The sequence below is a fragment of the Trachurus japonicus genome, chromosome 15, assembly GCF_045865225.1.
Source record: "Trachurus japonicus isolate A0001 chromosome 15, Traja_1.0".
NCBI classification, from domain to species: domain Eukaryota; kingdom Metazoa; phylum Chordata; class Actinopteri; order Carangiformes; family Carangidae; genus Trachurus; species Trachurus japonicus.
Window position 1 is genome coordinate 25259814 of NC_140921.1, and position 12363 is coordinate 25272176.

Sequence of the window (12363 nt, forward strand, 5' to 3'; positions counted from 1 at the left end):
CCATCAAAGAACTCTTTAAGGACCAGGTTTCTGTGCCAGAGATTTCATCTTGAAATTGGCACAGTCTCATGTTTGTATTTATTAGTTTGGCTTTCATGCTGCATTCATGCTATTCCCACAAACTCAAATGCTATGCATGTAAAAAGTCATAGTGTTAGAGGGAACACCCGTGAAGCTTTGCTCTGGGTCTTTTCTTTGTCCTCTGTCTCCCCTCTCCAATTGGCCTTGAGGCCCTTGCTGAGGCCAGGCACACTCATGGTTTTTTCATGTTGGCAGGAACTTCTTGCTGCTTGCTCATAGGCGAACGCACTCTTAAACTATGACTTCTGGGCCTCAAAGCTTTTTGGGTTTCACTTGCATCTTGGCCCACCTCCTCATCAACCCTATTGCAAACCAAAATAGACTCGATAATTCATCCCAGCCAATCCACGAAGAATGTAAATAACGAACAAAAGTTGCCTGTTCTACACATATCAGAGGGCCTCTCTGGGAATAGAGCTTTCTTAAAACTGATCCTGTTGCGGGCCTGACCCTAGACATGTCTCTCCACTCCATTTTCACACAGCAACAGTGCAGGGCAGTGCGCCATAGTCTTTGTGCTGTCCTTATCTCACATTGGCAGACACTGGGTCTCCCCATAGTCTGGATTTCTGTCTGAGCCTGAGCTCTTGTGGCCGGACTGTTCTCTCTCATCTTCGTGGCCATCTCCTCTTTCAATCTCCCCGACTCCCTCAAACTAATTGACTTTAATTTGTCTTTTTTGCCCTCCTACAGCAAAGTAGACCTTATGAATTCATCAGTATGAGCAAGTGTCAATTAAAAAGGCATCACCCAATAAAGTCTGTGAACAACTGATATTAATTAATATTTGAGGTGTGGCACAGGTCCCAGCATGGCTCTAAGCACTTGATAACCATTTGGCCATGCAGTTTAAGTCCCATATTGGAGGCTCAGACTAATGAAGCTTGTCAGCTAACATGCAGCCAGACTATGAAATGGCCTCATCAGGTACAAAATCTTAACATTATTTGAGCATTTCCACTTTCATTTGGACACAGGCTCTCTTTCACTGTTTGACTGACATCAAGATCACAGGCCACATAAAGATATAGAACTGCTTAATCCAAATGCAAAATAGGAGTACTGACGGCTGCATGTATTAAAATACCCAGATTTTTTAAATACTTGTTTAATTAGCCCTCAATTTCTGGTCAGTGTCCTAAGTGTCATTTTTCCTTATATTTCCAGTTGGGTGCTGCAAAGTATTCAATGTATGAATAATTTAGTCTACTGCTCATCTTGAATAATTCAATAACACAGAAATATTACACTGATAATAATGCATTTCAAGAGTTAAACAAAATACATACTCACTTTCCAATCTTTTGTATGTATAGTTTACATTGATTCCCTGTCTTGTCCAAGTAGACACGTAGAATCCGGGCAGGCCACACTTTGCATGAGGTCAGTTAACTCTCCAATATCTAGAAAGACTGTTGATTTGAACTTGACCCATCTATTGAGTGCTTGAAGTTGTATTTCAAAGATAGTGTTAGGTTTTGTAGCATGATTAAGTTTAATATAATGGATGTGTTTCCCAATAGCCACTATTTACCTTATTTACACTGTTGCATTATTCTGAGTGGGTTACAAAATTTGAACAGGGAATATTCATTAGAGGTTTGCACATAACAGATGCACACAGTAGTTTTTAGTAAGACTGTGAAAGTGTATTGTTATAATGCATCCAGCTTCACCAAACTACTTGGTGCAGCTGGTGCTACAATTATCACTTGTTCTCAAATAACACAACAGCTTAATAGTGAATATGGCAGCAGTAATTATATGTTTCATTACTCTTAGATTATTATGATGAATTATGAATCAGTCATTGAAAGCATTGAGCAGTGAGTACACTCATGAAGCACAATGTCATCCATAGAAACAAGGTCAGCTGTTTCTTTTAGCTGAGATCTCTTTTTACTCTGGTAAAAGTTGATCTCAGCAGCTCCTTGAGTAGGTCAAAACAAAGAGGAATAATAGAGGGATAAAAGAGGGAACTCTTAGCTAGGAACTTGCCATTTAGGCGAACTCCTAGTGGTGAGATAAACCCCTAGAGTTTAATGTATTACCAGCTTAACATTTTGATGTGTGCATGCCTGGAGGGTGCAGTCAAAATGACCATCACTAGGGACATGTGGTTTTTTCTATTACTTCTTGTTTTAATGTATCACTCTTTGCTCATTGGGCACATAACATGTGTGTTTTCAAAGGTATAAGTACTGTATTGCAGCCATTTTCAGATTTGTGTTGTGTGTTTGTAACAGTATCCACAACTGCGCTTATCAGTTAGCATCTATTGTCATCTTCTTTCTGCAAGCTGAGTGCGTGCTCGTGTATTTCACACAAACACCCACGCAGAATGCATGTACACAAACATCCATGATAGGCTGTACTAGTCTCTCTCATTGACAGGTAGAGTCATGGAGTGAACCTGTGCATGGCTGTAAAACTAAACTGCCTCTATTTGAATACTAGATCTCCTCTCTGTTTTTTTTTACCATCAAAGAAAGAAACGCCGCTCTGTATAGTTTGATTTGAAAAGATGGGCAATAGTCTGGTTGGACATAATAGACATTATGAAAGTGGTAAAACTTTAGGACTTTTCTTGGTAGAGTAGCTGTAACTTACCATCAACTGTCCAACCACTAATTTAGTGTTCCTGTCAACATTGGAAAAAAAGAAATTCTGTATCCTTTCCACATAACATATCACAACCATAACCTAACCCTCTAAACATCCACACAACCTTCACAAGAGTTGCTATGAGTTTACACATTATTTATTGGCTACCCAGTAGGACATCAACAACAAGCAACTTGATCAGTTCTGCTGATTGTCCTCTTGTAGAAATATGTTGTGGTTATACACTGTAAAAACTAGTCTTGTTTTATTTGCAGGAAATTATTGCAATTTAATTTTCACTCCAAAATTGGATGAATTGCAATTTGTTGATTTTCTCCAGTCTCTGTGGCGCATCTCTCTGATGCACTAATTAACCTCTTTATTTTTACACTCAATTTGTTTGATAGGCTGTCACCATGTCAATTTCCCTTTCTGACAATTTCTTTTCTTTTCTTATCTGCTCTCTGTCCATCTTATGCTTGGCCTCTACCTTTTTCATGTGTGTTTCATGCATACTGTAATACTGCCATCACCTTGTGCTGGTAGCATGGCAGAGGCACTCTCACTATATTGCTATAACTCAAGCACCTAAGCCTGAGAACAAAAAAAAAGCCCCACTCTGTGTCACACTTATTAGCCAGGTGAGGAACCATGCTCGTTTTCACCAGCCTTTGTGATCTGCTATAAAATCTGCTAATTGCTGTCTCTTAAATGACAAGCATCCAATGACGCCCTTTGTCGCGGTTGAGCTTCGAGTCAATACTTCTGCCATCTGTCCTGCTGATTGGCAATCTCTTGGAATGTTGCCATGTGCCCTATAATACTGATGTATTTTTTGTCATAGTGTCTGGCCTCATTGCACAGTCTGGGACTAAAGGCCAGCCAAACCACAGCCTTGAGGGCTAGAGGGCAGGTGTTATACATTTAAGCACCCAATGTATTTGGGAGAAAAATGGTAATGGCATTCATGCACTAAGTTGTAATTGTGGCACTGATGCGCAGATAAAGCATAACAAAAGGGCAGAGACACTTCAGAGTAAGGTTAATGTTGTTGTTCATAGGTCCATAGTGGATGAGATCCCTGACCTCGCACTGTGTGTCTGTGCTGTGAAAACGTTTTTTTCAGCACAACAAATTTCTCATATCTCCACACAGAGAAATTTGTCACCAAGACAAATTCCTCCGCATTTATTGCACTTATCGATTAAAGAGGTTCTCATTTTGACTCTGAAATACAATTTTCTGATTGGGACATGGCCACACTGTTCACCTTCACAGTAGTTAGTATTGTGGTCAGACATGATTTGGCATGGACAAGCCAGCCCACAGTTTCACCGCAGAAGTGAGCAGTCACCCACCCTGGCCCACTCCAGGGCATGAAACAATGTCCACCACATTAAAAGTTTCAATTAATCATCCTCAAAGAAAATTTGCATTTCTCAAGGATTTCTTTAGATGGTGTAAATGTATGGCCAACTTTATATTCAAATCACACTTTGTGTGAGCCCAAATGGTCATTGAAATGACAAATTTCACTAAGCAAAGAAACCAATGGTGATAATACATCTTCTACGCTCTGTCAAATACACATTAAAGCTGCTCAAATTAACTGCACCTCAGGACAAGACCAGGAGCCAGGGAAACGAACAGGCAATACGCGCAAGCCACCAACTGGTGCATTTCTTAATTGTTATAGAAAAGGCTAAAATATAAGTAAATGTTTGGTTTTCTTGTACTCATTAAAAATTCATAACATTTACCAAAGTCAACTCTGGCCATGTGTTTCTCCGTTCCTGGCCATGTGGGTTGGATTTGTGGTGACAGACGGCTGCTTTGTGTGCTTAGGGAGTTGGCGGATGACCCCAGAAGGAGCACCTGTCCAAGAGTGGACCTGCTGCTCGCTGTGTTGTGCCTTTGGGTGGGTTTGGCATTAACCCCACTGTCATGTTCCTCTCTCCTCACTACCTCTCACCCTAGCCCTAAGACATACATAACCTGCCAGAGCCACTCTGTCATCATGGGATTAATTAAAATGCTACACACCAAAGGCACTGAAACACTTGAAGGCTGTGGTACATGCATGAATGACATACACACATGTAAGTGTCCACATGCACACAGAGCCTGGTGGAGGGGCTGCTTTGTTTAGTCGCCTCAGGGGACATAAAACCAAATGATCACCTCCAGTGATGGATGGACAGATCTCTCCTCAGCATCCCTTTTTCCATGTGTAGTCCTATAACACATTAGCCATATTTATAATGGGAGACATTATTTATCCCTGAATTTGCCCAAAACTATGACCATCTGGCTCAATGCTGATGATTTGCATTTGCATAGTTTGTCTTGCAGTGACAACTATGTCGTCAGAGGTTCCAGATCACCCACTCTCGTTGTGTTTAATTCATGCCTCTCTCACAAGGCATGCTATTCATTTCAAGGGATTCAAATAAATTAAGAAAGAAAAGGGGGTCACTTATTTATCCCAGACCCCAGTGATGCCCCAGCAGAGAGACAATGGAGGTGAGGGATGAATTCAGTTGTCCTGTGTGCTATCCCCGGCTATCAACATAATTTGATTAGTGACCTGGTAACTGTGAATGGGTGGGACCTCTTCATTCAAGTCCATAGGGGCTCCTGGGGCAAGAGTCCATGTTACAGGGCTCAACCCCCTTCCATTGCGACCCTGCCCTCGTGTCATGTATGCACACAACCGGGCAACTCAGTGATTAATGACCAAGCTCGTGGTGCCATTGACAACTTCTGGTGACTCTACACAAAGCCATCACCCATGTCACATTAGCACCAGTCTGGGAACATTTGGCCTTATGCTGCTGGCCTGAAACCCAGGAAATATGCAGTAGACAGATGTATGTATAAAGAGTGTGTCTGCCTCAAGCTCAGCATTGTCATTTGTAAAAAATAAATAACATAGTAAAATCTTTCAAAATAATGGAAGATTCAGTATTTTTTTGTTTTTTCCAGCCTGGAGTTGGCTTCTTCACCACAAACAGTGAAATCATTTTATAGTAACATCAGCTGCTCAACATGAATTTCCTGGCATCTCCTGATTTCATTAGTGCGCTCCTTCCATCAATGTATGTCTTCTTTGTCAGTTGTGTCTCTAGCTAATAATAATCCAGCATAATTAGAAAATGAAGAATGGGCCTGCCAGCGTTCCCAGCAGTGTTTTCGGAAACTGGAAACTTTCCTCTTCTGCCTAAGTTTTTGTTTAAATGAAATGTCTGCATATTAAAGGAGATGAATAATTAGTAGCCTTAAAGCTTCTGGTTATATTAAATTTTCATCTGACTCCTGAAGAGCTTTAATTTGTGAGGTGCTCATGATCTTTGGTTTGTTAGGTGGTGGTGAAAGCAGTCTCACAAGTGGAGAAAAAAGCAGGTATCATTTAGTGAGTGTGATTATTTTTCCCTGATGAAACAGCTACCAAACTGAGATCAGGTACAAGCATAGCTGCTGATTTTCCAAACTCCCAGAGTGTTTTCAGATCTATCTGCCTTTTAACAGGAAGCGAGAAGTGTGAATTAATAAGCACAATTGCTGTCTTCCTCATCTACAGTATCCTGTTTTCACCACAGATATCACCTTAAATAAGAATTGTTGCTAATGACAAATGTGGCTGTGGTGTAACCTTTAGCACTCCAACCTGACTGCTGTATGTCTCACTCTGACAACACTAAGAGCAGGTGGGATGTCTTTCAACTACAACTACATCCACTGCAATTAAACTCTTTAAAGAAATGCAGACAGAAGTGCGAGAATAAACATGGCATGCATACTGTAGATGTCAGCTGGCTGCTTTGTCTGAATGTAAGGAGAAGGTGAACTATTTATTATACATTTCAACATTGCTTTACTTGCTTCTCTATACAAGGACAAATTGTTTTCAGTGCTACCTATATTAAACCCACCATGAATAAATTTGACAGCTTATTGCAGCTTAAATTCGTGTACAAAACCATTTAATGAATGAGTTTTGCATGAATTTTTTTAGGAGTGATGAGGAGAATTTATACTGTACTTTATACTGTGGATTAATATATGCATCTGATAATTGTTGTGATTATCCATTTATCTTATTGAATATATTTTTGATTTATTAATTAAGAATTTGTTACATTTTCAAGTTGATTGTTTTAGTTGACCACTAGTCCAAAACTGGAAAAATCTATGTTTTTGACATAAAACAGAGAAAAGCAGGAAATCTTGACATTTTAGGTGCTGCAGCCACATAATATTTGACCGTGATAATAAATAATCAAGAGTTGTGTACATGTGTTGTGCTGTGGTATTTTTTGATTTGACAATTGTTTCAATATATAGCTCACTACAAAGTAATTGTTGAACATTCCAAGAAATAAGTGGAAAGTATATGGTAACATTGCCAGATGTTAGCTTAAGCTGCATGACTGTGATAGTGTCTATAGACACACACACATCACCCTGTTAACTTGAGCAGGTTTTAAGCAGCTGCAAGCTTAGGATTACAGTGGCTTAGATCCTTTGACCTCCCCTCCCACCAGCCCAGTGTACCACTCGATTGAAATAGATTCAGCAGACTTTTATTCAAAAACAAAGGAATTTCTCCTCATCCTTCTTCCCCTATCCCCTGCTTTTTCCTTCCTTTTGGATTCTCAAATTCCTCTGAATGAAAAATGGTTCTCTCTTACTTGGTATTTTGTACAACAGACGGTCCCATTTTACTCCCCCCTCAGTGGGGAGGAAATGAGTTGTGGGAGCAGATTCTTCTCACACAGAGATCTCCGTAATCGTGTGGCTGCGTGTCACTCGCACACCACAGTGACAGCAGCTTTTAATTAATCCCACATCCCACCACCCTGCCCTGCCCATTGGTGGCTTCTCCCCCAAACTTTTTCCTCCTAACTTTTTTCTATGTTTTTGACTGCATGTGTTGGGATGCTGCAGTTGGGAGGGCTTTCTCTGACTGCAGTCTCTCAACCTACTGCGGCGTTGTGTGCAGAACTTGTATAGTTACAGGATGACACTGCTGTCATTTTTCCACACTTCTGAAAGCGGGAGATGGCCCGCTTAGTGTGTTCACGTCTTTAAACCCTCTGATGTCAGCTCCACCAACTTTTTTCCAAGAGTTTGGTAACTGACTAGAACTATGTAAGTACACCAACTCCACATGAGATGTTAACAGCCTTTTGTTGGCCTACACTGGGTCAGGGATGTTACTGCTTTTGCTGCACTGCACTGATCTTATGTCAAGGTGCTTGAGTACAGCAACATAATGAGGCCTTGAAGTGTCTGCGTTCTCCTTCTGGTGCCCTGATAAATGGTGACAGATTGTATTTACAAGCCTAAAAGGCGCTGACATTGCTGAATTCTGCATCTCTTGGAGAAGTACCAAAACATTGCTAACGTTGAGCAAAGGTAAATGTGTTAGCACTGGCTGTAGTGTGGAGGTGGCTGTCTGAGTGAATGAGTGGTATGGTAGACTTCTCTGGAGAGATGGACTGAGCTTTTGCCTGAAGGTCAGACTGTCAAAAGGATAATTTCAGACCTGCTGAGGTAGAGTTCTGCCCTGCTCAGTCTTCATCCTCAAAACATCTTGGGAGACCAAAGTCAAGTGTGTGAGCAGGAGAATCAAAGTCTCAGCATTTAATTGATGTAATATAAACTGATCTTCTTGTTACATTGGTGATATGTGGAAGGCTTGGTTAAGACAGTCCTATTTGATGGTCAGCATGGCTTGTTTCCCATCATTACCGATGAGTTGATTATGCAAACTTGCTGTGTTTTCAGTGTTTTCCTCCTGAAAGTAAAGTGAATAAGACAGCTGTAGACAAACACAGCAGATAAAAACTTTGGCTTGCTGTTCAGTATGACTTGGCTGTAACAACCATTAGGTTAGCAAAGTGGGCTAAACTTGCATGCGATTAGGCTGTCAACATCTGAAAATAATGAGCTGCAGACAGAGCCACACTGGCATGCAAATACTGTACTGACATTTAAAGCTGGCTTAACATAAATGAGAGAGGAGAATGGATCGAAGAGGAGCTTTGGCCTCCCACTGCAGAGCTGCAGATCTGCTGGGGGTAATGGACAAGTTGGACCCTTCAGAACCTTTAGGGATAAAATAATTATTCCCCTGCATCAGACTTCATGGACAAATGGGACTGAGGGTCGATTAAGTTCTAAGGGGGACGTGGTGTTGATCTCATAAAGGGCATCAGGAGATGTATGGCCTCTTACAAGATCATTTAAACCACTTAATGGAGGACAGGAATTAATGGCTGCCATAGAGCCGAGTCAATTATATAGATATTTTCATAACATATTGTGTATAATTCATAGTGTAATGGCACAGACACCAACCAGCGCTCTGCTTTTGTTTTGGTTATAGCTTGTTTTAAATGAGATTATTGACTCTGCATTTTGGGGTGTAGAATAAGTTGCTGTCTTCATACAATGATATAGATGCACTGTCATTGTCTGCTATTTGGGGTGGCACAGTCTTGATGGCGGTGGCTCTTGTTAATTTGTATTAATGTCAGATAATTTAGAGTTGCCATGGATGTATGTGCACGCCTTGTGCTCTCAGGCAAAAAATTGGATTCATTAAGAAGATGGAGGAGCTGGTTAGATTTTTTTTTGTCCCCGTGGTTTCAGGTCACTGAGTAATGTGAAGAGATGGAGAGGGTCCTGGCCTGGTGGATGGGGGGAGCTGGTCAGAGACAGAGGGGAGAGGACAACACCCCCACACAGGAGCACATCACTCACACTGACACGTCTCTCATTGGACACACAGTTTTCACCTCTGTCACTTTCAGTCACAAGCACAGTCTGTTGTAACTGTAAAAGAGCACAAAGTCACATGGCAGTCTTGGGACAACTGTATGAAGGACGGGAGATGACGGTGACTCTGCTTTACATATCAATCAGTATAATTATCTGTTTGTGCTAATTATGTGTGGACAGTATGCACTGGTTCACATGAATGCCCAAGTAATCACAACGGTTATAATATGTATAATTACACATAGCTGCAACACACTAGCACATGAAGCCTTGTGTCTGTATGTGGATGGGTCTCTTCAGATGCAATTGTGAATGTGTGTGAAGAGTTTAGGGATATATAAGAATAGTCAAATAACTGTCAGAGTTCTTGAGGATACCTCCTTGATCTATATTTCCCACACCTAGACTTCCACATGCAAGTTTAAATTGATAACAGAACATTTGAAGTATAAATGTAAAAAGGCAAAGAGGTTCAGATGTGTGTGAGTGAACCGTACACACGATGCCAATGTATAAATATAAATAGCAAGTACTTCACATCAAGATCAACATCAGTAGGTACTTTACTTTTTTTTGCATCTCACTCACACCCACACCCACAAATATACACTTGATGCAAATTTTATGTCCTGGCAAACCTGCAGACTTTGTGGGAGGCCCTGAGCCTTGGTTTGGCGTCTGACCTCAGCACTGCTCTGCTCAGCATTTCGAAGCCATTAAATCATGGGTCTGTTTGATGTGCAAGCTGTGTGCAACAGGATGTGAGGGAGAGGGAACAGCAAGCTCCATTTTTATTAATGTTGAGTGTGTGGTTGTTTTTGGCATACTGGTCTATGTGTTGATGAAGCAAACTTTTCTTTTTACAAGAGTTGGAAAACAATGAGTTTGTATTCAATGTTAAACCCTCCCTTAGAACACAATGTTCAGTATAATAAGATGAATACATCTCCTTTGACTGCACATTATGACTAATTGCACCCTAGCCTCCATCTCACCTGAAAAAAGCAAAGAAAAAAATCAAATTGTCTCTCTCTTTATCAACTCATTGGCTTAACCTTATGCTGTGAGCCGGCTGTATGGTTCTGAGGGCAATTAAGCTATTAGCTAAACATCTGACCTTTTCTTCAAAGTGTTTTTCCCCATAATTTCTGCCGTTCCCTCAAAGAATGCTCTGTAATGAATGCCAGGGGGTTTCTCCTGAGCAGAGCATCCTCATGGTGGACAGGTTGCCTATCAGAGTCTCCGATAACTGGCTCTATTTTGCTGGCGCTGATATGCATCCGTTTTTCATCTCTTGAACTCCTTGAACTGAGTATGACCTGACTTCACTGACCTCTAATCAGTCAAAGGGTCACATGGCCTGTGCTTTTTTTGATTTAATGGTGCTGACGGAGAAAAACCGTGCCCAGCTACTGGCCACAATGAGGTCATCCAGGAGTGCTTTGATACGAGCATCTATAGGAATGCAAATGTGACCGGCTGCCTGACCAGTACATTACAATAGGAATAACAGCAGCCTGGGGCAGACAGTGCAGCTGCCCCCATTAGTTTTAATCTGTGGGTTACATAAAAGACAAACATAATTAGGTTCTGTGTGTGTCACACAGGAGACAAATGCTTGTAGCATCTTGTGTTGTTTAAAGACTTGTCTGACCCCAGTGAGAACATGAGAGTGATTAAGGAATTGTGTAAAGGGACTGATGGGTTAAGGGTCATGAGTGATAAGTGAGGTCACACAGGGTCTTCAGCAGTCTGGTTCATCAATTTTGCCTCATACTTGGGTCAGCCAAAATGCACAAAGCAGCTCCGTTTAATGTATTACTCTCAGTGAAAGTCACAACAATAGCATGCTCCTTTCAGCATTTAGCTAAACTATAATTTATCACACAGGTGAGAGAATATGTGAGAGCAGCATGCTCCTTTTCAGAGCTTTGAAGCGGTCAACATACTTCAATCACTACAATCCCATGTGAATAATTTACTTATTCCAAACGGCCAACAATGACACATAAAAGATCATTTTCTCCTAAGAAATGAACATGATCTAATAGATACTGTATGTATCAAAAGTGATCTAATAGATAGACATAGATAGGCATGATCTAATATATACTGTAAGTAATACTTGCAGTTACTGTTGAGGTGCTCATGAAGAAAAACATTTTTCAACCTCTCATAATTTTTCAGAGTCGAGAGAGATCTCTGCCTATTCATTCTCAGCTCATCTGACTATAAAAAAAGTGTACAGCCTTTAGTTTAACTTACCTAAAACCACATAGTTGAACATTATATTGTTTCATTTATGTTTGTGTGTAAGTCCACCATGATAAATACAATCTCTTATGAGGATACTTTGCTCATGTCAGCACAAAAGAAAAAAAAAAAAAAAAATATATATATAGCCTATATATTTTTTTTTTTACCAATTTACCAGAATTTATAAACATTTCTCTTTCCTTTCCCCCTCAAGATTCTTTAATCAAATTAAATAATTAAAGCCAAACAGTAAAGAACAAAAAAATAGTTGTCAGCCCTCATATGGAAACTATTACTATTCAGTATTCTAAAAGAAGATCTGCTGTTTACTTTAATTCCAAGTTAATGTGCTATATATTTAGTGTTTGGTGCAGGGTTAGTGTATACTTAAGGTTTGGATCACTTGTGCAGCTTTTAGCGGCTCCCCTTACTGTAATTAAAGCTTTCACTGTGTTAAAAGCTTGTGGGTGTGTGAAAGTGGGTATGCAATATTTTTTTTGTGTGATCCATACTGAATTCTTTTATGTGCTTTTGTGTAGGAGTATGGTCAGTGCAAGAGTCTGAGTATCATCTGAAATGCATTAACTCTGTTAGCTTTCATGAGATATTCTGTTGGATGCATTTGTAAAATGGGGT

General features: G+C 40.4%; 1 protein-coding gene across 3 annotated transcripts in view; it reads left to right on the forward strand.

Annotated features, from left to right (window-relative positions):
* macrod2 (mono-ADP ribosylhydrolase 2) overlaps positions 1 to 12363 on the forward strand; it is a 394808-nt gene that overhangs the window by 54800 nt on the left and 327645 nt on the right. The gene's annotated exons all lie outside the window — the stretch shown is intronic.